This window comes from Schistocerca gregaria, chromosome 5 (assembly GCF_023897955.1).
Source record: "Schistocerca gregaria isolate iqSchGreg1 chromosome 5, iqSchGreg1.2, whole genome shotgun sequence".
NCBI lineage: Eukaryota > Metazoa > Arthropoda > Insecta > Orthoptera > Acrididae > Schistocerca > Schistocerca gregaria.
The window spans coordinates 574,179,151-574,205,541 of record NC_064924.1 but is presented as its reverse complement, the minus strand read 5'-3'; the positions used below and the strand labels follow the sequence as shown (position 1 = coordinate 574,205,541).

The window sequence follows — 26,391 nt, the reverse complement described above, 5'->3', positions numbered from 1 at the left end:
ACCACAAACCCTTTCATTTAACAGCCTAACGCGCTAGCCAATTGCGCCACGGAGGCCGTGACTTTGGCTCTCTTTGCTCTGTATAATAACCAAATTCGTACACCTTCAGCAGGAATCACGCAGAATGCTAGCATCTGCTTATGCCTCTTCACATGCATAACGTGTATGTACACTGTACCGAGGCTCATAAACGAATGACATCGCCAAGCATGACATTATACTACAAAATGCATACAATCCATTGTTCTGCCAATGCATTCAGGAAACCTCCTAGGCCAGTAGAATACTTGTCATAGGTTGTAGAACATCAGTTACATTCAGTGTACTGCCATGTGTTAGATGCTGCTCGAGGTAGCTCCGCTCGATGCAGGAAGGTTAAAAAAATGAATGCCTTCTGTGAGGTTCGAACTCACGAGCTCTTTTTACGAGACCAGTGCTCTACCACTGAGCTAAGAAGGCGGCAGATTGACATTTGCGATCTATCACCGAATTCTCACTTCATCATACTGAAACTTGCAGCCCTCATTATACTACAAAATACATACAATCCACTGTTCTGCCAATGCATTCAGAAAAAATCCTAGGCCAGTAGAATACTTGTCATAGGTTGTAGAACATCTGTTACATTCAGTGTACTGCCATGTGTTAGATGCTGCTCGAGGTAGCTCCGCTCGTTGTAGGAAGGTTAAAAAAATAGATGCTTTCTGTGAGGTACGAACTCACGACCCCTGGTTTACGAGACCAGTGCTCTACCCTTAGCTAAGAAGGAGGCAGCTTTGCATTTGTAAGCTATCCCCGAATTCCCACTTCATCATACTGAATCTTGCAGCCCTCGACCACATAACGGACTTGGCGCACAGCCGCTGCTGGGGGTGTCCACATTGCCGTTTTCCTAATCTCTCGACTGTTTCACCCTTACGATCGACGACGAACGTCTGGCCACCAAAAGTTTGCGGACTGCAAGATCTTGACCTAGTGCACAGCTTGTGGAATAGCGTGGCTCGACTGCGAAATGCGCCTTTCGGCTCCTCTCTCTGGCTACAGTTTGCTGTTGTCCACAGTGGTAATGACGTTGCCCATGGGGCTTCATGTAAGGCGACCGCACGTCGCTCGGCCAACAGCATCCTACTGCAGACCGACACTTAAGAGACACAAAATACAAATCGACTTCGAGAGACAGGCCCTGTCATATGGCACTCGCGACGTGTACGCTGAAATTGAATGTAAATAATACGTCTTTTGTAGTGGGCGTCGCGCTACTGTAGTCTCACACATGGCGAATAAAACGGAAAACAGTAGAACGTCTGTGTAGGGCCATGTTTTTACCTACAGTGTCACCTGGCTGAATGTGTATAAGCATCTGTGGCATCACTCCTTCGCAGCCAAATTGCCACACTAGCTGTGTATCTCTAACAAAGTTGACGTATGTCCTCACCTGGGTGACGGTTAAAACGATTTCGCCCACGGGTGGGCGCGAACCACGAACCCTTTCATTTAACAGCCTAACGCGCTAGCCAATTGCGCCATGGAGGCCGTGACTTTGGCTCTCTTTGCTCTGTATAATAATCAAATTCGTACACCTTCAGCAGGAATCACGCAGAATGCTAGCATCTGCTTATGCCTCTTCACATGGATAACGTGCATGTACACTGTAGCAAGGCTCATAAACGAATGACATCGCCAAGCATGACATTACACTACAAAATGCATACAATCCACAGTTCTGCCAATGCATTCAGAAAACCTCCTAGGCCAGTATAATACTTGTCATAGGTTGTAGAACATCCGTTACATTCAGTGTACTGCCATGTGTTAGATGCTGCGCGAGGTAGCACCGCTCGATGCAGGAAGGTTAAAAAAATGGATGCCTTCTGTGAGGTTCGAACTCACGACTCCACGTTTACGAGACCAGAGCTCTACCAGTGAGGTAAGAAGGCGGCAGCTTTGCATTTGTGTGCCATCCCTGAATTCTCACTTCATCAAACTGAATCTTGCAGCCCTCATTATACTACAAAATACATACAATCCACAGTTCTGCCAATGCATTCAGAAAACCTCCTAGGCCAGTATAATACTTGTCATAGGTTGTAGAACATCCGTTACATTCAGTGTACTGCCATGTGTTAGATGCTGCTCGAGGTAGCTCCGCTCGATGCAGGAAGGTTAAAAAAATGGATGCCTTTTGTGAGGTTCGAACTCACGACCCCACGTTTACGAGACCAATGCTTTACCACTGAGCTAAGAAGGAGGCAGCTTTGCAAATGTGAGCTATCCCTGAATTCTCACTTCATCATACTGAATCTTCCAGCCCTCATTATACTACAAAATACATACAATCCACTGTTCTGCCAATGCATTCAGAAAAAATCCTAGGCCAGTAGAATACTTGTCATAGGTTGTAGAACATCCGTTACATTCAGTGTACTGCCATGTGTTAGATGCTGCTCGAGGTAGCTCCGCTCGTTGTAGGAAGGTTAAAAAATGGATGCTTTCTGTGAGGTACGAACTCACCACCCCTGGTTTACGAGACCAGTGCTCTACCCTTAGTTAAGAAGGAGGCAGCTTTGCATTTGTAAGCTATCCCCGAATTCCCACTTCATCATACTGAATCTTGAAGCCCTCGACCACATAACGGACTTGGCGCACAGCCGCTGCTGGGGATGTCCTCATTGCCGTTTTCCAAGTCTCTCGACTGTTTCGCCCTTACGATCGACGACGAACGTCTGGCCACCAAAAGTTTGCGGACTGCAAGATCTTGACCTAGTGCACAGCTTGTGGGATAGCGTCGCTCGACTGCGAAATGCGCCTTTCGGCTCCTCTCTCTGGCTACAGTTTGCTGTTGTCCACAGTGGCAATGACGTTGCCCATGGGGCTTTATGTAAGGCGACTGCACGTCGCTCGGCCAACAGCAGCCTACTGCAGACCGACACTTAAGAGACACAAAATACAAATCGACATCGAGAGACAGGCCCTGTCATATGGCACTCGCGACGTGTACGCTGAAATTGAATGTAAATAATACGTCTTTTGTAGTGGGCGTCGCTCTACTGCAGTGTCACACATGGCGAATAAAACGGAAAACAGTAGAACGTCTGTGTAGGGCCATGTTTTTACCTACAGTGTCACCTGGCTGAATGTGTATAAGCATCTGTGGTATCACTCCTTCGCAGCCAAATTGCCATACTAGCTGTGTATCTCTAACAAAGTTGACGTATGTCCTCACCTGGGTGACGGTTAAAACGATTTCGTCCCCGGGTGGGCGCGAACCACCAACCTTTTGGTTAACAGCCGAACGCGCTAGCCAATTGCGCCACGGAGGCCGTGACTTTGCTCTGTATAATAACCAAATTCGTACACCTTCAGCAAGAATCACGCAGAATGCTAGCATCTGCTTATGCCTCTTCACATGGATAACGTGCATGTACACTGTAGCGAGGCTCATAAACGAATGACATCGCCAAGCATGACATTATACTACAAAATGCATACAATCCACAGTTCTGCCAATGCATTCAGAAAACCTCCTTGGCCAGTATAATACTTGTCATAGGTTGTAGAACATCCGTTATATTCAGTGTACTGCCATGTGTTAGATGCTGCGCGAGGTAGCACCGCTCGATGCAGGAAGGTTAAAAAAATGGATGCCTTCTGTGAGGTTCGAACTCACGACCCCACGTTTACGAGACCAGTGCTCTACCACTAAGCTAAGAAGGCGGCAGCTTTGCATTTGTGAGCTATCCCTGAATTCTAACTTCATCATTCTGAATCTTGCAGCCCTCATTATACTACAAAATACATACAATCCACTGTTCTGCCAATGCATTCAGAAAAAATCCTAGGCCAGTAGAATACTTGTCATAGGTTGTAGAACATCCGTTACATTCAGTGTACTGTCATGTGTTAGATGCTGCTCGAGGTAGCTCCGCTCGTTGTAGGAAGGTTAAAAAAATGGATGCTTTCTGTGAGGTACGAACTCACGACCCCTGGTTTACGAGACCAGTGCTCTACCCTTAGTTAAGAAGGAGGCAGCTTTGCATTTGTAAGCTATTCCCGAATTCCCACTTCATCATACTGAATCTTGCAGCCCTCGACCACATAACGGACTTGGCGCACAGCCGCTACTGGGGATGTCCACATTGCCGTTTTCCAAGTCTCTCAACTGTTTCGCCCTTACGATCGACGACGAACGTCTGGCCACCAAAAGTTTGCGGACTGCAAGATCTTGACCTAGTGCACAGCTTGTGGGATAGCGTCGCTCGACTGCGAAATGCGCCTTTCGGCTCCTCTCTCTGGCTACAGTTTGCTGTTGTCCACAGTGGCAATGGCGTTGCCCATGGGGCTTCATGTAAGGCGACTGCACGTCGCTCGGCCAACAGCAGCCTACTGCAGACCGACACTTAAGAGACACAAAATACAAATCGACATCGAGAGACAGGCCCTGTCATATGGCACTCGCGACGTGTACGCTGAAATTGAATGTAAATAATACGTCTTTTGTAGTGAGCGTCGCTCTACTGCAGTGTCACACATGGCGAATAAAACGGAAAACAGTAGAACGTCTGTGTAGGGCCAGGTTTTTACCTACAGTGTCACCTGGCTGAATGTGTATAAGCATCTGTGGTATCACTCCTTCGCAGCCAAATTGCCACACTAGCTGTGTATCTCTAACAAAGTTGACGTATGTCCTCACCTGGGTGACGGTTAAAACGATTTCGCCCCCGAGTGGGCGCGAACCACCAACCTTTCGGTTAACAGCCGAACGCGCTAGCCAATTGCGCCACGGAGGCCATGACTTTGCTCTGTATAATAACCAAATTCGTACACCTTCAGCAAGAATCACGCAGAATGCTAGCATCTGCTTATGCCTCTTCACATGGATAACGTGCATGTACACTGTAGCGAGGCTCATAAACGAATGACATCGCCAAGCATGACATTATACTACAAAATGCATACAATCCACTGTTCTGCCAATGCATTCAGAAAACCTCCTAGGCCAGTAGAATACTTGTCATAGGTTGTAGAACATCCGTTACATTCTGTGTACTGCCATGTGTTAGATGCTGCTCGAGGTAGCTCCGCTCGATGCAGGAAGGTTAAAGAAATGGATGCCTTCTGTGAGGTTCGAACTCACGACCCCACGTTTACGAGACCAGTGCTCTACCACTGAGCTAAGAAGGCGGCAGCTTTGCATTTGTGAGCCATCCCTGAATTCTCACTTCATCAAACTGAATCTTGCAGCCCTCATTATACTACAGAATACATACAATCCACTGTTCTGCCAATGCATTCAGAAAAAATCCTAGGCCAGTAGAATACTTGTCATAGGTTGTAGAACATCCATTACATTCAGTGTACTGTCATGTGTTAGATGCTGCTCGAGGAAGCTCCGCTCGTTGTAGGAAGGTTAAAAAAATGGATGCTTTCTGTGAGGTACGAACTCACGACCCCTGGTTTACGAGACCAGTGCTCTACCCTTAGTTAAGAAGGAGGCAGCTTTGCATTTGTAAGCTATTCCCGAATTCCCACTTCATCTTACTGAATCTTGCAGCCCTCGACCACATAACGGACTTGGCGCACAGCCGCTACTGGGGATGTCCACATTGCCGTTTTCCAAGTCTCTCGACTGTTTCGCCCTTACGATCGACGACGAACGTCTGGCCACCAAAAGTTTGCGGACTGCAAGATCTTGACCTAGTGCACAGCTTGTGGGATAGCGTCGCTCGACTGCGAAATGCGCCTTTCGGCTCCTCTCTCTGGCTACAGTTTGCTGTTGTCCACAGTGGCAATGACGTTGCCCATGGGGCTTCATGTAAGGCGACTGCACGTCGCTCGGCCAACAGCAGCCTACTGCAGACCGACACTTAAGAGACACAAAATACAAATCGACATCGAGAAACAGGCCCTGTCATATGGCAGTCGCGACGTGTACGCTGAAATTGAATGTAAATAATACGTCTTTTGTAGTGGGCGTCGCTCTACTGCAGAGTCACACATGGCGAATAAAACGGAAAACAGTAGAACGTCTGAGTAGGGCCATGCTTTTACCTACAGTGTCACCTGGCTGAATGAGTATAAGCATCTGTGGCATCACTCCTTCGCAGCCAAATTGCCACACTAGCTGTGTATCTCTAACAAAGTTGACGTATGTCCTCACCTGGGTGACGGTTAAAACGATATCGTCCCCGGGTGGGCGCGAACCACCAACCTTTCGGTTAACAGCCGAACGCGCTAGCCAATTGCGCCACGGAGGCCGTGACTTTGCTCTGTATAATAACCAAATTCGTACACCTTCAGCAAGAATCACGCAGAATGCTAGCATCTGCTTATGCCTCTTCACATGGATAACGTGCATGTACACTGTAGCGAGGCTCATAAACGAATGACATCGCCAAGCATGACATTATACTACAAAATGCATACAATCCACTGTTCTGCCAATGCATTCAGAAAACCTCCTAGGCCAGTAGAATACTTGTCATAGGTTGTAGAACATCAGTGTACTGCCATGTGTTAGATGCTGCTCGAGGTAGCTCCGCTCGATGCAGCAAGGTTAAAGAAATGGATGCCTTGTGTGAGGTTCGAACTCACGACCCCACGTTTACGAGACCAGTTCTTTACCACTGAGCTAAGAAGGCGGCAGCTTTGCAATTGTGAGCTATCCCTGAATTCTCACTTCATCATACTGAATCTTGCAGCCCTCATTATACTACAAAATACATACAATCCACTGTTCTGCCAATGCATTCAGAAAAAATCCTAGGCCAGTAGAATACTTGTCATAGGTTGTAGAACATCCGTTACATTCACTGTACTGCCATGTGTTAGATGCTGCTCGAGGAAGCTCCGCTCGTTGTAGGAAGGTTAAAAAATGGATGCTTTCTGTGAGGTTCGAACTCACGACCCCCGGTTTACGAGACCAGTGCTCTACCCTTAGTTAAGAAGGAGGCAGCTTTGCATTTGTAAGCTATCCCCGAATTCCCACTTCATCATACTGAATCTTGCAGCCCTCGACCACATAACGGACTTGGCGCACAGCCGCTACTGGGGATGTCCACTTTGCCGTTTTCCAAGTCGACTGTTTCGCCCTTACGATCGACGACGAACGTCTGGCCACCAAAAGTTTGCGGACTGCAAGATCTTGACCTAGTGCACAGCTTGTGGGATAGCGTGGCTCGACTGCGAAATGCGCCTTTCGGCTCCTCTCTCTGGCTACAGTTTGCTGTTGTCCACAGTGGCAATGACGTTGCCCATGGGGCTTCATGTAAGGCGACTGCACGTCGCTCGGCCAACAGCAGCCTACTGCAGACCGACACTTAAGAGACACAAAAATACAAATCGACATCGAGAGACAGGCCCTGTCATATGGCACTCGCGACGTGTACGCTGAAATTGAATGTAAATAATACGTCTTTTGTAGTGGGCGTCGCGCTACTGCAGTCTCACACATGGCGAATTAAACGGAAAACAGTAGAACGTCTGTGTAGGGCCATGTTTTTACCTACAGTGTCACCTGGCTGAATGTGTATAAGCATCTGTGGTATCACTCCTTCGCAGCCAAATTGCCACACTAGCTGTGTATCTCTAACAAAGTTGACGTATGTCCTCACCTGGGTGACGGTTAAAACGATTTCGCCCGCGGGTGGGCGCGAACCACAAACCCTTTCATTTAACAGCCTAACGCGCTAGCCAATTGCGCCACGGAGGCCGTGACTTTGGCTCTCTTTGCTCTGTATAATAACCAAATTCGTACACCTTCAGCAAGAATCACGCAGAATGCTAGCATCTGCTTATGCCTCTTCACATGGATAACGTGCATGTACACTGTAGCGAGGCTCATAAACGAATGACATCGCCAAGCATGACATTATACTACAAAATGCATACAATCCACTGTTCTGCCAATGCATTCAGAAAACCTCCTAGGCCAGTAGAATACTTGTCATAGGTTGTAGAACATCCGTTACATTCTGTGTACTGCCATGTGTTAGATGCTGCTCGAGGTAGCTCCGCTCGATGCAGGAAGGTTAAAGAAATGGATGCCTTCTGTGAGGTTCGAACTCACGACCCCACGTTTACGAGACCAGTGCTCTACCACTGAGCTAAGAAGGCGGCAGCTTTGCATTTGTGAGCCATCCCTGAATTCTCACTTCATCAAACTGAATCTTGCAGCCCTCATTATACTACAGAATACATACAATCCACTGTTCTGCCAATGCATTCAGAAAAAATCCTAGGCCAGTAGAATACTTGTCATAGGTTGTAGAACATCCGTTACATTCAGTGTACTGTCATGTGTTAGATGCTGCTCGAGGAAGCTCCGCTCGTTGTAGGAAGGTTAAAAAAATGGATGCTTTCTGTGAGGTACGAACTCACGACCCCTGGTTTACGAGACCAGTGCTCTACCCTTAGTTAAGAAGGAGGCAGCTTTGCATTTGTAAGCTATTCCCGAATTCCCACTTCATCTTACTGAATCTTGCAGCCCTCGACCACATAACGGACTTGGCGCACAGCCGCTACTGGGGATGTCCACATTGCCGTTTTCCAAGTCTCTCGACTGTTTCGCCCTTACGATCGACGACGAACGTCTGGCCACCAAAAGTTTGCGGACTGCAAGATCTTGACCTAGTGCACAGCTTGTGGGATAGCGTGGCTCGACTGCGAAATGCGCCTTTCGGCTCCTCTCTCTGGCTACAGTTTGCTGTTGTCCACAGTGGCAATGACGTTGCCCATGGGGCTTCATGTAAGGCGACTGCACGTCGCTCGGCCAACAGCAGCCTACTGCAGACCGACACTTAAGAGACACAAAATACAAATCGACATCGAGAAACAGGCCCTGTCATATGGCAGTCGCGACGTGTACGCTGAAATTGAATGTAAATAATACGTCTTTTGTAGTGGGCGTCGCTCTACTGCAGAGTCACACATGGCGAATAAAACGGAAAACAGTAGAACGTCTGTGTAGGGCCATGCTTTTACCTACAGTGTCACCTGCCTGAATGAGTATAAGCATCTGTGGCATCACTCCTTCGCAGCCAAATTGCCACACTAGCTGTGTATCTCTAACAAAGTTGACGTATGTCCTCACCTGGGTGACGGTTAAAACGATATCGTCCCCAGGTGGGCGCGAACCACCAACCTTTCGGTTAACAGCCGAACGCGCTAGCCAATTGCGCCACGGAGGCCGTGACTTTGCTCTGTATAATAACCAAATTCGTACACCTTCAGCAAGAATCACGCAGAACGCTAGCATCTGCTTATGCCTCTTCACATGGATAACGTGCATGTACACTGTAGCGAGGCTCATAAACGAATGACATCGCCAAGCATGACATTATACTACAAAATGCATACAATCCACTGTTCTGCCAATGCATTCAGAAAACCTCCTAGGCCAGTAGAATACTTGTCATAGGTTGTAGAACATCCGTTACATTCTGTGTACTGCCATGTGTTAGATGCTGCTCGAGGTAGCTCCGCTCGATGCAGGAAGGTTAAAGAAATGGATGCCTTCTGTGAGGTTCGAACTCACGACCCCACGTTTACGAGACCAGTGCTCTACCACTGAGCTAAGAAGGCGGCAGCTTTGCATTTGTGAGCCATCCCTGAATTCTCACTTCATCAAACTGAATCTTGCAGCCCTCATTATACTACAGAATACATACAATCCACTGTTCTGCCAATGCATTCAGAAAAAATCCTAGGCCAGTAGAATACTTGTCATAGGTTGTAGAACATCCGTTACATTCAGTGTACTGTCATGTGTTAGATGCTGCTCGAGGAAGCTCCGCTCGTTGTAGGAAGGTTAAAAAAATGGATGCTTTCTGTGAGGTACGAACTCACGACCCCTGGTTTACGAGACCAGTGCTCTACCCTTAGTTAAGAAGGAGGCAGCTTTGCATTTGTAAGCTATTCCCGAATTCCCACTTCATCTTACTGAATCTTGCAGCCCTCGACCACATAACGGACTTGGCGCACAGCCGCTACTGGGGATGTCCACATTGCCGTTTTCCAAGTCTCTCGACTGTTTCGCCCTTACGATCGACGACGAACGTCTGGCCACCAAAAGTTTGCGGACTGCAAGATCTTGACCTAGTGCACAGCTTGTGGGATAGCGTGGCTCGACTGCGAAATGCGCCTTTCGGCTCCTCTCTCTGGCTACAGTTTGCTGTTGTCCACAGTGGCAATGACGTTGCCCATGGGGCTTCATGTAAGGCGACTGCACGTCGCTCGGCCAACAGCAGCCTACTGCAGACCGACACTTAAGAGACACAAAATACAAATCGACATCGAGAAACAGGCCCTGTCATATGGCAGTCGCGACGTGTACGCTGAAATTGAATGTAAATAATACGTCTTTTGTAGTGGGCGTCGCTCTACTGCAGAGTCACACATGGCGAATAAAACGGAAAACAGTAGAACGTCTGAGTAGGGCCATGCTTTTACCTACAGTGTCACCTGGCTGAATGAGTATAAGCATCTGTGGCATCACTCCTTCGCAGCCAAATTGCCACACTAGCTGTGTATCTCTAACAAAGTTGACGTATGTCCTCACCTGGGTGACGGTTAAAACGATATCGTCCCCGGGTGGGCGCGAACCACCAACCTTTCGGTTAACAGCCGAACGCGCTAGCCAATTGCGCCACGGAGGCCGTGACTTTGCTCTGTATAATAACCAAATTCGTACACCTTCAGCAAGAATCACGCAGAATGCTAGCATCTGCTTATGCCTCTTCACATGGATAACGTGCATGTACACTGTAGCGAGGCTCATAAACGAATGACATCGCCAAGCATGACATTATACTACAAAATGCATACAATCCACTGTTCTGCCAATGCATTCAGAAAACCTCCTAGGCCAGTAGAATACTTGTCATAGGTTGTAGAACATCAGTGTACTGCCATGTGTTAGATGCTGCTCGAGGTAGCTCCGCTCGATGCAGCAAGGTTAAAGAAATGGATGCCTTGTGTGAGGTTCGAACTCACGACCCCACGTTTACGAGACCAGTTCTTTACCACTGAGCTAAGAAGGCGGCAGCTTTGCAATTGTGAGCTATCCCTGAATTCTCACTTCATCATACTGAATCTTGCAGCCCTCATTATACTACAAAATACATACAATCCACTGTTCTGCCAATGCATTCAGAAAAAATCCTAGGCCAGTAGAATACTTGTCATAGGTTGTAGAACATCCGTTACATTCACTGTACTGCCATGTGTTAGATGCTGCTCGAGGAAGCTCCGCTCGTTGTAGGAAGGTTAAAAAATGGATGCTTTCTGTGAGGTTCGAACTCACGACCCCCGGTTTACGAGACCAGTGCTCTACCCTTAGTTAAGAAGGAGGCAGCTTTGCATTTGTAAGCTATCCCCGAATTCCCACTTCATCATACTGAATCTTGCAGCCCTCGACCACATAACGGACTTGGCGCACAGCCGCTACTGGGGATGTCCACTTTGCCGTTTTCCAAGTCGACTGTTTCGCCCTTACGATCGACGACGAACGTCTGGCCACCAAAAGTTTGCGGACTGCAAGATCTTGACCTAGTGCACAGCTTGTGGGATAGCGTGGCTCGACTGCGAAATGCGCCTTTCGGCTCCTCTCTCTGGCTACAGTTTGCTGTTGTCCACAGTGGCAATGACGTTGCCCATGGGGCTTCATGTAAGGCGACTGCACGTCGCTCGGCCAACAGCAGCCTACTGCAGACCGACACTTAAGAGACACAAAAATACAAATCGACATCGAGAGACAGGCCCTGTCATATGGCACTCGCGACGTGTACGCTGAAATTGAATGTAAATAATACGTCTTTTGTAGTGGGCGTCGCGCTACTGCAGTCTCACACATGGCGAATAAAACGGAAAACAGTAGAACGTCTGTGTAGGGCCATGTTTTTACCTACAGTGTCACCTGGCTGAATGTGTATAAGCATCTGTGGTATCACTCCTTCGCAGCCAAATTGCCACACTAGCTGTGTATCTCTAACAAAGTTGACGTATGTCCTCACCTGGGTGACGGTTAAAACGATTTCGCCCGCGGGTGGGCGCGAACCACAAACCCTTTCATTTAACAGCCTAACGCGCTAGCCAATTGCGCCACGGAGGCCGTGACTTTGGCTCTCTTTGCTCTGTATAATAACCAAATTCGTACACCTTCAGCAAGAATCACGCAGAATGCTAGCATCTGCTTATGCCTCTTCACATGGATAACGTGCATGTACACTGTAGCGAGGCTCATAAACGAATGACATCGCCAAGCATGACATTATACTACAAAATGCATACAATCCACTGTTCTGCCAATGCATTCAGAAAACCTCCTAGGCCAGTAGAATACTTGTCATAGGTTGTAGAACATCCGTTACATTCTGTGTACTGCCATGTGTTAGATGCTGCTCGAGGTAGCTCCGCTCGATGCAGGAAGGTTAAAGAAATGGATGCCTTCTGTGAGGTTCGAACTCACGACCCCACGTTTACGAGACCAGTGCTCTACCACTGAGCTAAGAAGGCGGCAGCTTTGCATTTGTGAGCCATCCCTGAATTCTCACTTCATCAAACTGAATCTTGCAGCCCTCATTATACTACAGAATACATACAATCCACTGTTCTGCCAATGCATTCAGAAAAAATCCTAGGCCAGTAGAATACTTGTCATAGGTTGTAGAACATCCGTTACATTCAGTGTACTGTCATGTGTTAGATGCTGCTCGAGGAAGCTCCGCTCGTTGTAGGAAGGTTAAAAAAATGGATGCTTTCTGTGAGGTACGAACTCACGACCCCTGGTTTACGAGACCAGTGCTCTACCCTTAGTTAAGAAGGAGGCAGCTTTGCATTTGTAAGCTATTCCCGAATTCCCACTTCATCTTACTGAATCTTGCAGCCCTCGACCACATAACGGACTTGGCGCACAGCCGCTACTGGGGATGTCCACATTGCCGTTTTCCAAGTCTCTCGACTGTTTCGCCCTTACGATCGACGACGAACGTCTGGCCACCAAAAGTTTGCGGACTGCAAGATCTTGACCTAGTGCACAGCTTGTGGGATAGCGTGGCTCGACTGCGAAATGCGCCTTTCGGCTCCTCTCTCTGGCTACAGTTTGCTGTTGTCCACAGTGGCAATGACGTTGCCCATGGGGCTTCATGTAAGGCGACTGCACGTCGCTCGGCCAACAGCAGCCTACTGCAGACCGACACTTAAGAGACACAAAATACAAATCGACATCGAGAAACAGGCCCTGTCATATGGCAGTCGCGACGTGTACGCTGAAATTGAATGTAAATAATACGTCTTTTGTAGTGGGCGTCGCTCTACTGCAGAGTCACACATGGCGAATAAAACGGAAAACAGTAGAACGTCTGTGTAGGGCCATGCTTTTACCTACAGTGTCACCTGCCTGAATGAGTATAAGCATCTGTGGCATCACTCCTTCGCAGCCAAATTGCCACACTAGCTGTGTATCTCTAACAAAGTTGACGTATGTCCTCACCTGGGTGACGGTTAAAACGATATCGTCACCAGGTAGGCGCGAACCACCAACCTTTCGGTTAACAGCCGAACGCGCTAGCCAATTGCGCCACGGAGGCCGTGACTTTGCTCTGTATAATAACCAAATTCGTACACCTTCAGCAAGAATCACGCAGAACGCTAGCATCTGCTTATGCCTCTTCACATGGATAACGTGCATGTACACTGTAGCGAGGCTCATAAACGAATGACATCGCCAAGCATGACATTATACTACAAAATGCATACAATCCACTGTTCTGCCAATGCATTCAGAAAACCTCCTAGGCCAGTAGAATACTTGTCATAGGTTGTAGAACATCCGTTACATTCTGTGTACTGCCATGTGTTAGATGCTGCTCGAGGTAGCTCCGCTCGATGCAGGAAGGTTAAAGAAATGGATGCCTTCTGTGAGGTTCGAACTCACGACCCCACGTTTACGAGACCAGTGCTCTACCACTGAGCTAAGAAGGCGGCAGCTTTGCATTTGTGAGCCATCCCTGAATTCTCACTTCATCAAACTGAATCTTGCAGCCCTCATTATACTACAGAATACATACAATCCACTGTTCTGCCAATGCATTCAGAAAAAATCCTAGGCCAGTAGAATACTTGTCATAGGTTGTAGAACATCCGTTACATTCAGTGTACTGTCATGTGTTAGATGCTGCTCGAGGAAGCTCCGCTCGTTGTAGGAAGGTTAATAAAATGGATGCTTTCTGTGAGGTACGAACTCACGACCCCTGGTTTACGAGACCAGTGCTCTACCCTTAGTTAAGAAGGAGGCAGCTTTGCATTTGTAAGCTATTCCCGAATTCCCACTTCATCTTACTGAATCTTGCAGCCCTCGACCACATAACGGACTTGGCGCACAGCCGCTACTGGGGATGTCCACATTGCCGTTTTCCAAGTCTCTCGACTGTTTCGCCCTTACGATCGACGACGAACGTCTGGCCACCAAAAGTTTGCGGACTGCAAGATCTTGACCTAGTGCACAGCTTGTGGGATAGCGTCGCTCGACTGCGAAATGCGCCTTTCGGCTCCTCTCTCTGGCTACAGTTTGCTGTTGTCCACAGTGGCAATGACGTTGCCCATGGGGCTTCATGTAAGGCGACTGCACGTCGCTCGGCCAACAGCAGCCTACTGCAGACCGACACTTAAGAGACACAAAATACAAATCGACATCGAGAAACAGGCCCTGTCATATGGCAGTCGCGACGTGTACGCTGAAATTGAATGTAAATAATACGTCTTTTGTAGTGGGCGTCGCTCTACTGCAGAGTCACACATGGCGAATAAAACGGAAAACAGTAGAACGTCTGTGTAGGGCCATGCTTTTACCTACAGTGTCACCTGCCTGAATGAGTATAAGCATCTGTGGCATCACTCCTTCGCAGCCAAATTGCCACACTAGCTGTGTATCTCTAACAAAGTTGACGTATGTCCTCACCTGGGTGACGGTTAAAACGATATCTTCCCCGGGTGGGCGCGAACCACCAACCTTTCGGTTAACAGCCGAACGCGCTAGCCAATTGCGCCACGGAGGCCGTGACTTTGCTCTGTATAATAACCAAATTCGTACACCTTCAGCAAGAATCACGCAGAATGCTAGCATCTGCTTATGCCTCTTCACATGGATAACGTGCATGTACACTGTAGCGAGGCTCATAAACGAATGACATCGCCAAGCATGACATTATACTACAAAATGCATACAATCCACTGTTCTGCCAATGCATTCAGAAAACCTCCTAGGCCAGTAGAATACTTGTCATAGGTTGTAGAACATCAGTGTACTGCCATGTGTTAGATGCTGCTCGAGGTAGCTCCGCTCGATGCAGCAAGGTTAAAGAAATGGATGCCTTGTGTGAGGTTCGAACTCACGACCCCACGTTTACGAGACCAGTTCTTTACCACTGAGCTAAGAAGGCGGCAGCTTTGCAATTGTGAGCTATCCCTGAATTCTCACTTCATCATACTGAATCTTGCAGCCCTCATTATACTACAAAATACATACAATCCACTGTTCTGCCAATGCATTCAGAAAAAATCCTAGGCCAGTAGAATACTTGTCATAGGTTGTAGAACATCCGTTACATTCACTGTACTGCCATGTGTTAGATGCTGCTCGAGGAAGCTCCGCTCGTTGTAGGAAGGTTAAAAAATGGATGCTTTCTGTGAGGTTCGAACTCACGACCCCCGGTTTACGAGACCAGTGCTCTACCCTTAGTTAAGAAGGAGGCAGCTTTGCATTTGTAAGCTATCCCCGAATTCCCACTTCATCATACTGAATCTTGCAGCCCTCGACCACATAACGGACTTGGCGCACAGCCGCTACTGGGGATGTCCACTTTGCCGTTTTCCAAGTCGACTGTTTCGCCCTTACGATCGACGACGAACGTCTGGCCACCAAAAGTTTGCGGACTGCAAGATCTTGACCTAGTGCACAGCTTGTGGGATAGCGTGGCTCGACTGCGAAATGCGCCTTTCGGCTCCTCTCTCTGGCTACAGTTTGCTGTTGTCCACAGTGGCAATGACGTTGCCCATGGGGCTTCATGTAAGGCGACTGCACGTCGCTCGGCCAACAGCAGCCTACTGCAGACCGACACTTAAGAGACACAAAAATACAAATCGACATCGAGAGACAGGCCCTGTCATATGGCACTCGCGACGTGTACGCTGAAATTGAATGTAAATAATACGTCTTTTGTAGTGGGCGTCGCGCTACTGCAGTCTCACACATGGCGAATAAAACGGAAAACAGTAGAACGTCTGTGTAGGGCCATGTTTTTACCTACAGTGTCACCTGGCTGAATGTGTATAAGCATCTGTGGCATCACTCCTTCGCAGCCAAATTGCCACACTAGCTGTGTATCTCTAACAAAGTTGACGTATGTCTTCACCTGGGTGATGGTTAAAACGATTTCGCCCCTGGGTGGGCGCGAACCTCCAACCTTTCGGTTAACAGCCGAACGCGCTAGCCAATTGCGCCACGGATGCCGTGACTTTGCTCTGTATAATAACCAAATTTGTACACCATCAGCAAGAATCACGCAGAATCTAGCATCTGCTTATGCCTCTTCACATGGATAACGTGCATGTACACTGTAGCGAGGCTCATAAACGAATGACATCGCCAAGCATGACATTATACTACAAAATGCATACAATCCACTGTTCTGCCAATGCATTCAGAAAACCTCCTAGGCCAGTAGAATACTTGTCATAGGTTGTAGAACATCCGTTACATTCAGTGAACTGCCATGTGTTAGATGCTGCTCGAGGTAGCTCCGCTCGATGCAGGAAGGTTAAAAAAACGGATGCCTTCTGTGAGATTCGAACCCACGACCCCTGGTTTACGAGACCAGTGCTCTACCACTGGGCTAAGAAGGAGGCAGCTTTGCATTTGTAAGCTATCCCCGAATTCCCACTTCATCATACTGAATCTTGCAGCCCTCGACCACATAACGAACTTGTCGCACAGCCGCTGCTGGGGGTGTCCACATTGCCGTTTTCCAAATCTCTCGACTGTTTCGCCCTTACGATCGACGACGAACGTCTGGCCACCAAAAGTTTGCGGACTGCAAGATCTTGACCTAGTGCACAGCTTGTGGGATAGCGTCGCTCGACTGCGAAATGCGCCTTTCGGCTCCTCTCTCTGGCTACAGTTTGCTGTTGTCCACAGTGGCAATGGCGTTGCCCATGGGGCTTCATGTAAGGCGACTGCACGTCGCTCGGCCAACAGCAGCCTACTGCAGACCGACACTTAAGAGACACAAAATACAAATCGACATCGAGAGACAGGCCCTGTCATATGGCACTCGCGACGTGTACGCTGAAATTGAATGTAAATAATACGTCTTTTGTAGTGGGCGTCGCTCTACTGCAGTGTCACACATGGCGAATAAAACGGAAAACAGTAGAACGTCTGTGTAGGGCCAGGTTTTTACCTACAGTGTCACCTGGCTGAATGTGTATAAGCATCTGTGGTATCACTCCTTCGCAGCCAAATTGCCACACTAGCTGTGTATCTCTAACAAAGTTGACGTATGTCCTCACCTGGGTGACGGTTAAAACGATTTCGCCCCCGAGTGAGCGCGAACCACCAACCTTTCGGTTAACAGCCGAACGCGCTAGCCAATTGCGCCACGGAGGCCATGACTTTGGCTCTCTTTGCTCTGTATAATAACCAAATTCGTACACCTTCAGCAGGAATCACGCAGAATGCTAGCATCTGCTTATGCCTCTTCACATGGATAACGTGCATGTACACTGTAGCGAGGCTCATAAACGAATGACATCGCCAAGCATGACATTATACTACAAAATGCATACAATCCACTGTTCTGCCAATGCATTCAGAAAACCTCCTAGGCCAGTAGAATACTTGTCATAGGTTGTAGAACATCCGTTACATTCTGTGTACTGCCATGTGTTAGATGCTGCTCGAGGTAGCTCCGCTCGATGCAGGAAGGTTAAAGAAATGGATGCCTTCTGTGAGGTTCGAACTCACGACCCCACGTTTACGAGACCAGTGCTCTACCACTGAGCTAAGAAGGCGGCAGCTTTGCATTTGTGAGCCATCCCTGAATTCTCACTTCATCAAACTGAATCTTGCAGCCCTCATTATACTACAGAATACATACAATCCACTGTTCTGCCAATGCATTCAGAAAAAATCCTAGGCCAGTAGAATACTTGTCATAGGTTGTAGAACATCCGTTACATTCAGTGTACTGTCATGTGTTAGATGCTGCTCGAGGAAGCTCCGCTCGTTGTAGGAAGGTTAATAAAATGGATGCTTTCTGTGAGGTACGAACTCACGACCCCTGGTTTACGAGACCAGTGCTCTACCCTTAGTTAAGAAGGAGGCAGCTTTGCATTTGTAAGCTATTCCCGAATTCCCACTTCATCTTACTGAATCTTGCAGCCCTCGACCACATAACGGACTTGGCGCACAGCCGCTACTGGGGATGTCCACATTGCCGTTTTCCAAGTCTCTCGACTGTTTCGCCCTTACGATCGACGACGAACGTCTGGCCACCAAAAGTTTGCGAACTGCAAGATCTTGACCTAGTGCACAGCTTGTGGGATAGCGTCGCTCGACTGCGAAATGCGCCTTTCGGCTCCTCTCTCTGGCTACAGTTTGCTGTTGTCCACAGTGGCAATGACGTTGCCCATGGGGCTTCATGTAAGGCGACTGCACGTCGCTCGGCCAACAGCAGCCTACTGCAGACCGACACTTAAGAGACACAAAATACAAATCGACATCGAGAAACAGGCCCTGTCATATGGCAGTCGCGACGTGTACGCTGAAATTGAATGTAAATAATACGTCTTTTGTAGTGGGCGTCGCTCTACTGCAGAGTCACACATGGCGAATAAAACGGAAAACAGTAGAACGTCTGTGTAGGGCCATGCTTTTACCTACAGTGTCACCTGCCTGAATGAGTATAAGCATCTGTGGCATCACTCCTTCGCAGCCAAATTGCCACACTAGCTGTGTATCTCTAACAAAGTTGACGTATGTCCTCACCTGGGTGACGGTTAAAACGATATCGTCCCCGGGTGGGCGCGAACCACCAACCTTTCGGTTAACAGCCGAACGCGCTAGCCAATTGCGCCACGGAGGCCGTGACTTTGCTCTGTATAATAACCAAATTCGTACACCTTCAGCAAGAATCACGCAGAATGCTAGCATCTGCTTATGCCTCTTCACATGGATAACGTGCATGTACACTGTAGCGAGGCTCATAAACGAATGACATCGCCAAGCATGACATTATACTACAAAATGCATACAATCCACTGTTCTGCCAATGCATTCAGAAAACCTCCTAGGCCAGTAGAATACTTGTCATAGGTTGTAGAACATCAGTGTACTGCCATGTGTTAGATGCTGCTCGAGGTAGCTCCGCTCGATGCAGCAAGGTTAAAGAAATGGATGCCTTGTGTGAGGTTCGAACTCACGACCCCACGTTTACGAGACCAGTTCTTTACCACTGAGCTAAGAAGGCGGCAGCTTTGCAATTGTGAGCTATCCCTGAATTCTCACTTCATCATACTGAATCTTGCAGCCCTCATTATACTACAAAATACATACAATCCACTGTTCTGCCAATGCATTCAGAAAAAATCCTAGGCCAGTAGAATACTTGTCATAGGTTGTAGAACATCCGTTACATTCACTGTACTGCCATGTGTTAGATGCTGCTCGAGGAAGCTCCGCTCGTTGTAGGAAGGTTAAAAAATGGATGCTTTCTGTGAGGTTCGAACTCACGACCCCCGGTTTACGAGACCAGTGCTCTACCCTTAGTTAAGAAGGAGGCAGCTTTGCATTTGTAAGCTATCCCCGAATTCCCACTTCATCATACTGAATCTTGCAGCCCTCGACCACATAACGGACTTGGCGCACAGCCGCTACTGGGGATGTCCACTTTGCCGTTTTCCAAGTCGACTGTTTCGCCCTTACGATCGACGACGAACGTCTGGCCACCAAAAGTTTGCGGACTGCAAGATCTTGACCTAGTGCACAGCTTGTGGGATAGCGTCGCTCGACTGCGAAATGCGCCTTTCGGCTCCTCTCTCTGGCTACAGTTTGCTGTTGTCCACAGTGGCAATGACCTTGCCCATGGGGCTTCATGTAAGGCGACTGCACGTCGCTCGGCCAACAGCAGCCTACTGCAGACCGACACTTAAGAGACACAAAAATACAAATCGACATCGAGAGACAGGCCCTGTCATATGGCACTCGCGACGTGTACGCTGAAATTGAATGTAAATAATACGTCTTTTGTAGTGGGCGTCGCGCTACTGCAGTCTCACACATGGCGAATAAAACGGAAAACAGTAGAACGTCTGTGTAGGGCCATGTTTTTACCTACAGTGTCACCTGGCTGAATGTGTATAAGCATCTGTGGCATCACTCCTTCGCAGCCAAATTGCCACACTAGCTGTGTATCTCTAACAAAGTTGACGTATGTCTTCACCTGGGTGATGGTTAAAACGATTTCGCCCCTGGGTGGGCGCGAACCTCCAACCTTTCGGTTAACAGCCGAACGCGCTAGCCAATTGCGCCACGGATGCCGTGACTTTGCTCTGTATAATAACCAAATTTGTACACCATCAGCAAGAATCACGCAGAATCTAGCATCTGCTTATGCCTCTTCACATGGATAACGTGCATGTACACTGTAGCGAGGCTCATAAACGAATGACATCGCCAAGCATGACATTATACTACAAAATGCATACAATCCACTGTTCTGCCAATGCATTCAGAAAACCTCCTAGGCCAGTAGAATACTTGTCATAGGTTGTAGAACATCCGTTACATTCAGTGAACTGCCATGTGTTAGATGCTGCTCGAGGTAGCTCCGCTCGATGCAGGAAGGTTAAAAAAACGGATGCCTTCTGTGAGATTCGAACCCACGACCCCTGGTTTACGAGACCAGTGCTCTACCACTGGGCTAAGAAGGAGGCAGCTTTGCATTTGTAAGCTATCCCCGAATTCCCACTTCATCATACTGAATCTTGCAGCCCTCGACCACATAACGAACTTGTCGCACAGCCGCTGCTGGGGGTGTCCACATTGCCGTTTTCCAAATCTCTCGACTGTTTCGCCCTTACGATCGACGACGAACGTCTGGCCACCAAAAGTTTGCGGACTGCAAGATCTTGACCTAGTGCACAGCTTGTGGGATAGCGTCGCTCGACTGCGAAATGCGCCTTTCGGCTCCTCTCTCTGGCTACAGTTTGCTGTTGTCCACAGTGGCAATGGCGTTGCCCATGGGGCTTCATGTAAGGCGACTGCACGTCGCTCGGCCAACAGCAGCCTACTGCAGACCGACACTTAAGAGACACAAAATACAAATCGACATCGAGAGACAGGCCCTGTCATATGGCACTCGCGACGTGTACGCTGAAATTGAATGTAAATAATACGTCTTTTGTAGTGGGCGTCGCTCTACTGCAGTGTCACACATGGCGAATAAAACGGAAAACAGTAGAACGTCTGTGTAGGGCCAGGTTTTTACCTACAGTGTCACCTGGCTGAATGTGTATAAGCATCTGTGGTATCACTCCTTCGCAGCCAAATTGCCACACTAGCTGTGTATCTCTAACAAAGTTGACGTATGTCCTCACCTGGGTGACGGTTAAAACGATTTCGCCCCCGAGTGAGCGCGAACCACCAACCTTTCGGTTAACAGCCGAACGCGCTAGCCAATTGCGCCACGGAGGCCATGACTTTGCTCTGTATAATAACCAAATTCGTACACCTTCAGCAAGAATCACGCAGAATGCTAGCATCTGCTTATGCCTCTTCACATGGATAACGTGCATGTACACTGTAGCGAGGCTCATAAACGAATGACATCGCCAAGCATGACATTATACTACAAAATGCATACAATCCACTGTTCTGCCAATGCATTCAGAAAACCTCCTAGGCCAGTAGAATACTTGTCATAGGTTGTAGAACATCCGTTACATTCTGTGTACTGCCATGTGTTAGATGCTGCTCGAGGTAGCTCCGCTCGATGCAGGAAGGTTAAAGAAATGGATGCCTTCTGTGAGGTTCGAACTCACGACCCCACGTTTACGAGACCAGTGCTCTACCACTGAGCTAAGAAGGCGGCAGCTTTGCATTTGTGAGCCATCCCTGAATTCTCACTTCATCAAACTGAATCTTGCAGCCCTCATTATACTACAGAATACATACAATCCACTGTTCTGCCAATGCATTCAGAAAAAATCCTAGGCCAGTAGAATACTTGTCATAGGTTGTAGAACATCCGTTACATTCAGTGTACTGTCATGTGTTAGATGCTGCTCGAGGAAGCTCCGCTCGTTGTAGGAAGGTTAATAAAATGGATGCTTTCTGTGAGGTACGAACTCACGACCCCTGGTTTACGAGACCAGTGCTCTACCCTTAGTTAAGAAGGAGGCAGCTTTGCATTTGTAAGCTATTCCCGAATTCCCACTTCATCTTACTGAATCTTGCAGCCCTCGACCACATAACGGACTTGGCGCACAGCCGCTACTGGGGATGTCCACATTGCCGTTTTCCAAGTCTCTCGACTGTTTCGCCCTTACGATCGACGACGAACGTCTGGCCACCAAAAGTTTGCGGACTGCAAGATCTTGACCTAGTGCACAGCTTGTGGGATAGCGTCGCTCGACTGCGAAATGCGCCTTTCGGCTCCTCTCTCTGGCTACAGTTTGCTGTTGTCCACAGTGGCAATGACGTTGCCCATGGTGCTTCATGTAAGGCGACTGCACGTCGCTCGGCCAACAGCAGCCTACTGCAGACCGACACTTAAGAGACACAAAATACAAATCGACATCGAGAAACAGGCCCTGTCATATGGCAGTCGCGACGTGTACGCTGAAATTGAATGTAAATAATACGTCTTTTGTAGTGGGCGTCGCTCTACTGCAGAGTCACACATGGCGAATAAAACGGAAAACAGTAGAACGTCTGTGTAGGGCCATGCTTTTACCTACAGTGTCACCTGCCTGAATGAGTATAAGCATCTGTGGCATCACTCCTTCGCAGCCAAATTGCCACACTAGCTGTGTATCTCTAACAAAGTTGACGTATGTCCTCACCTGGGTGACGGTTAAAACGATATCGTCCCCAGGTGGGCGCGAACCACCAACCTTTCGGTTAACAGCCGAACGCGCTAGCCAATTGCGCCACGGAGGCCGTGACTTTGCTCTGTATAATAACCAAATTCGTACACCTTCAGCAAGAATCACGCAGAATGCTAGCATCTGCTTATGCCTCTTCACATGGATAACGTGCATGTACACTGTAGCGAGGCTCATAAACGAATGACATCGCCAAGCATGACATTATACTACAAAATGCATACAATCCACTGTTCTGCCAATGCATTCAGAAAACCTCCTAGGCCAGTAGAATACTTGTCATAGGTTGTAGAACATCCGTTACATTCTGTGTACTGCCATGTGTTAGATGCTGCTCGAGGTAGCTCCGCTCGATGCAGGAAGGTTAAAGAAATGGATGCCTTCTGTGAGGTTCGAACTCACGACCCCACGTTTACGAGACCAGTGCTCTACCACTGAGCTAAGAAGGCGGCAGCTTTGCATTTGTGAGCCATCCCTGAATTCTCACTTCATCAAACTGAATCTTGCAGCCCTCATTATACTACAGAATACATACAATCCACTGTTCTGCCAATGCATTCAGAAAAAATCCTAGGCCAGTAGAATACTTGTCATAGGTTGTAGAACATCCGTTACATTCAGTGTACTGTCATGTGTTAGATGCTGCTCGAGGAAGCTCCGCTCGTTGTAGGAAGGTTAAAAAAATGGATGCTTTCTGTGAGGTACGAACTCACGACCCCTGGTTTACGAGACCAGTGCTCTACCCTTAGTTAAGAAGGAGGCAGCTTTGCATTTGTAAGCTATTCCCGAATTCCCACTTCATCTTACTGAATCTTGCAGCCCTCGACCACATAACGGACTTGGCGCACAGCCGCTACTGGGGATGTCCACATTGCCGTTTTCCAAGTCTCTCGACTGTTTCGCCCTTACGATCGACGACGAACGTCTGGCCACCAAAAGTTTGCGGACTGCAAGATCTTGACCTAGTGCACAGCTTGTGGGATAGCGTCGCTCGACTGCGAAATGCGCCTTTCGGCTCCTCTCTCTGGCTACAGTTTGCTGTTGTCCACAGTGGCAATGACGTTGCCCATGGGGCTTCATGTAAGGCGACTGCACGTCGCTCGGCCAACAGCAGCCTACTGCAGACCGACACTTAAGAGACACAAAATACAAATCGACATCGAGAAACAGGCCCTGTCATATGGCAGTCGCGACGTGTACGCTGAAATTGAATGTAAATAATACGTCTTTTGTAGTGGGCGTCGCTCTACTGCAGAGTCACACATGGCGAATAAAACGGAAAACAGTAGAACGTCTGTGTAGGGCCATGCTTTTACCTACAGTGTCACCTGCCTGAATGAGTATAAGCATCTGTGGCATCACTCCTTCGCAGCCAAATTGCCACACTCGCTGTGTATCTCTAACAAAGTTGACGTATGTCCTCACCTGGGTGACGGTTAAAACGATATCGTCCCCGGGTGGGCGCGAACCACCAACCTTTCGGTTAACAGCCGAACGCGCTAGCCAATTGCGCCACGGAGGCCGTGACTTTGCTCTGTATAATAACCAAATTCGTACACCTTCAGCAAGAATCACGCAGAATGCTAGCATCTGCTTATGCCTCTTCACATGGATAACGTGCATGTACACTGTAGCGAGGCTCATAAACGAATGACATCGCCAAGCATGACATTATACTACAAAATGCATACAATCCACTGTTCTGCCAATGCATTCAGAAAACCTCCTAGGCCAGTAGAATACTTGTCATAGGTTGTAGAACATCAGTGTACTGCCATGTGTTAGATGCTGCTCGAGGTAGCTCCGCTCGATGCAGCAAGGTTAAAGAAATGGATGCCTTGTGTGAGGTTCGAACTCACGACCCCACGTTTACGAGACCAGTTCTTTACCACTGAGCTAAGAAGGCGGCAGCTTTGCAATTGTGAGCTATCCCTGAATTCTCACTTCATCAAACTGAATCTTGCAGCCCTCATTATACTACAAAATACATACAATCCACTGTTCTGCCAATGCATTCAGAAAAAATCCTAAACCAGTAGAATACTTGTCATAGGTTGTAGAACATCCGTTACATTCACTGTACTGCCATGTGTTAGATGCTGCTCGAGGAAGCTCCGCTCGTTGTAGGAAGGTTAAAAAATGGATGCTTTCTGTGAGGTTCGAACTCACGACCCCCGGTTTACGAGACCAGTGCTCTACCCTTAGTTAAGAAGGAGGCAGCTTTGCATTTGTAAGCTATCCCCGAATTCCCACTTCATCATACTGAATCTTGCAGCCCTCGACCACATAACGGACTTGGCGCACAGCCGCTACTGGGGATGTCCACTTTGCCGTTTTCCAAGTCGACTGTTTCGCCCTTACGATCGACGACGAACGTCTGGCCACCAAAAGTTTGCGGACTGCAAGATCTTGACCTAGTGCACAGCTTGTGGGATAGCGTGGCTCGACTGCGAAATGCGCCTTTCGGCTCCTCTCTCTGGCTACAGTTTGCTGTTGTCCACAGTGGCAATGACGTTGCCCATGGGGCTTCATGTAAGGCGACTGCACGTCGCTCGGCCAACAGCAGCCTACTGCAGACCGACACTTAAGAGACACAAAAATACAAATCGACATCGAGAGACAGGCCCTGTCATATGGCACTCGCGACGTGTACGCTGAAATTGAATGTAAATAATACGTCTTTTGTAGTGGGCGTCGCGCTACTGCAGTCTCACACATGGCGAATAAAACGGAAAACAGTAGAACGTCTGTGTAGGGCCATGTTTTTACCTACAGTGTCACCTGGCTGAATGTGTATAAGCATCTGTGGCATCACTCCTTCGCAGCCAAATTGCCACACTAGCTGTGTATCTCTAACAAAGTTGACGTATGTCTTCACCTGGGTGATGGTTAAAACGATTTCGCCCCTGGGTGGGAGCGAACCTCCAACCTTTCGGTTAACAGCCGAACGCGCTAGCCAATTGCGCCACGGATGCCGTGACTTTGCTCTGTATAATAACCAAATTTGTACACCATCAGCAAGAATCACGCAGAATCTAGCATCTGCTTATGCCTCTTCACATGGATAACGTGCATGTACACTGTACCGAGGCTCGTAAACGAATGACATCGCCAAGCATGACATTATACTACAAAATGCATACAATCCACTGTTCTGCCAATGCATTCAGAAAACCTCCTAGGCCAGTAGAATACTTGTCATAGGTTGTAGAACATCCGTTACATTCAGTGAAC

At 48.1% G+C, this 26,391-nt stretch overlaps 23 non-coding genes across 23 annotated transcripts; all 23 read right to left on the bottom strand.

The window, feature by feature from the left end:
- Nucleotides 1-388: 388 nt before the first annotated feature.
- Nucleotides 389-459, bottom strand: Trnat-cgu (transfer RNA threonine (anticodon CGU)). The gene has a single exon. It is a non-coding gene; the product is annotated as a tRNA-Thr (tRNA).
- A 2,787-nt stretch (nucleotides 460-3,246) lies between these two features.
- Nucleotides 3,247-3,320, bottom strand: Trnan-guu (transfer RNA asparagine (anticodon GUU)). Its single transcript has one exon. It is a non-coding gene; the product is annotated as a tRNA-Asn (tRNA).
- Nucleotides 3,321-3,642: 322 nt separating this feature from the next.
- On the bottom strand, nucleotides 3,643-3,714 carry Trnat-cgu (transfer RNA threonine (anticodon CGU)). The gene has a single exon. It is a non-coding gene; the product is annotated as a tRNA-Thr (tRNA).
- A 999-nt stretch (nucleotides 3,715-4,713) lies between these two features.
- On the bottom strand, nucleotides 4,714-4,787 carry Trnan-guu (transfer RNA asparagine (anticodon GUU)). Its single transcript has one exon. It is a non-coding gene; the product is annotated as a tRNA-Asn (tRNA).
- Nucleotides 4,788-5,109: 322 nt separating this feature from the next.
- Nucleotides 5,110-5,181, bottom strand: Trnat-cgu (transfer RNA threonine (anticodon CGU)). The gene has a single exon. It is a non-coding gene; the product is annotated as a tRNA-Thr (tRNA).
- Nucleotides 5,182-6,180: 999 nt separating this feature from the next.
- Trnan-guu (transfer RNA asparagine (anticodon GUU)) lies at nucleotides 6,181-6,254 on the bottom strand. Its single transcript has one exon. It is a non-coding gene; the product is annotated as a tRNA-Asn (tRNA).
- A 1,786-nt stretch (nucleotides 6,255-8,040) lies between these two features.
- Trnat-cgu (transfer RNA threonine (anticodon CGU)) lies at nucleotides 8,041-8,112 on the bottom strand. The gene has a single exon. It is a non-coding gene; the product is annotated as a tRNA-Thr (tRNA).
- A 999-nt stretch (nucleotides 8,113-9,111) lies between these two features.
- On the bottom strand, nucleotides 9,112-9,185 carry Trnan-guu (transfer RNA asparagine (anticodon GUU)). Its single transcript has one exon. It is a non-coding gene; the product is annotated as a tRNA-Asn (tRNA).
- Nucleotides 9,186-9,507: 322 nt separating this feature from the next.
- Trnat-cgu (transfer RNA threonine (anticodon CGU)) lies at nucleotides 9,508-9,579 on the bottom strand. The gene has a single exon. It is a non-coding gene; the product is annotated as a tRNA-Thr (tRNA).
- A 999-nt stretch (nucleotides 9,580-10,578) lies between these two features.
- Nucleotides 10,579-10,652, bottom strand: Trnan-guu (transfer RNA asparagine (anticodon GUU)). Its single transcript has one exon. It is a non-coding gene; the product is annotated as a tRNA-Asn (tRNA).
- A 1,786-nt stretch (nucleotides 10,653-12,438) lies between these two features.
- On the bottom strand, nucleotides 12,439-12,510 carry Trnat-cgu (transfer RNA threonine (anticodon CGU)). Its single transcript has one exon. It is a non-coding gene; the product is annotated as a tRNA-Thr (tRNA).
- A 1,395-nt stretch (nucleotides 12,511-13,905) lies between these two features.
- On the bottom strand, nucleotides 13,906-13,977 carry Trnat-cgu (transfer RNA threonine (anticodon CGU)). Its single transcript has one exon. It is a non-coding gene; the product is annotated as a tRNA-Thr (tRNA).
- A 999-nt stretch (nucleotides 13,978-14,976) lies between these two features.
- Nucleotides 14,977-15,050, bottom strand: Trnan-guu (transfer RNA asparagine (anticodon GUU)). The gene has a single exon. It is a non-coding gene; the product is annotated as a tRNA-Asn (tRNA).
- A 1,774-nt stretch (nucleotides 15,051-16,824) lies between these two features.
- Nucleotides 16,825-16,899, bottom strand: Trnat-cgu (transfer RNA threonine (anticodon CGU)). Its single transcript has one exon. It is a non-coding gene; the product is annotated as a tRNA-Thr (tRNA).
- A 686-nt stretch (nucleotides 16,900-17,585) lies between these two features.
- On the bottom strand, nucleotides 17,586-17,659 carry Trnan-guu (transfer RNA asparagine (anticodon GUU)). The gene has a single exon. It is a non-coding gene; the product is annotated as a tRNA-Asn (tRNA).
- Nucleotides 17,660-17,991: 332 nt separating this feature from the next.
- Nucleotides 17,992-18,063, bottom strand: Trnat-cgu (transfer RNA threonine (anticodon CGU)). The gene has a single exon. It is a non-coding gene; the product is annotated as a tRNA-Thr (tRNA).
- A 999-nt stretch (nucleotides 18,064-19,062) lies between these two features.
- Nucleotides 19,063-19,136, bottom strand: Trnan-guu (transfer RNA asparagine (anticodon GUU)). Its single transcript has one exon. It is a non-coding gene; the product is annotated as a tRNA-Asn (tRNA).
- Nucleotides 19,137-20,910: 1,774 nt separating this feature from the next.
- Trnat-cgu (transfer RNA threonine (anticodon CGU)) lies at nucleotides 20,911-20,985 on the bottom strand. The gene has a single exon. It is a non-coding gene; the product is annotated as a tRNA-Thr (tRNA).
- A 686-nt stretch (nucleotides 20,986-21,671) lies between these two features.
- On the bottom strand, nucleotides 21,672-21,745 carry Trnan-guu (transfer RNA asparagine (anticodon GUU)). The gene has a single exon. It is a non-coding gene; the product is annotated as a tRNA-Asn (tRNA).
- Nucleotides 21,746-22,067: 322 nt separating this feature from the next.
- Nucleotides 22,068-22,139, bottom strand: Trnat-cgu (transfer RNA threonine (anticodon CGU)). Its single transcript has one exon. It is a non-coding gene; the product is annotated as a tRNA-Thr (tRNA).
- Nucleotides 22,140-23,138: 999 nt separating this feature from the next.
- Trnan-guu (transfer RNA asparagine (anticodon GUU)) lies at nucleotides 23,139-23,212 on the bottom strand. Its single transcript has one exon. It is a non-coding gene; the product is annotated as a tRNA-Asn (tRNA).
- Nucleotides 23,213-23,534: 322 nt separating this feature from the next.
- Nucleotides 23,535-23,606, bottom strand: Trnat-cgu (transfer RNA threonine (anticodon CGU)). The gene has a single exon. It is a non-coding gene; the product is annotated as a tRNA-Thr (tRNA).
- Nucleotides 23,607-24,605: 999 nt separating this feature from the next.
- Trnan-guu (transfer RNA asparagine (anticodon GUU)) lies at nucleotides 24,606-24,679 on the bottom strand. The gene has a single exon. It is a non-coding gene; the product is annotated as a tRNA-Asn (tRNA).
- Nucleotides 24,680-26,391: the final 1,712 nt, after the last annotated feature.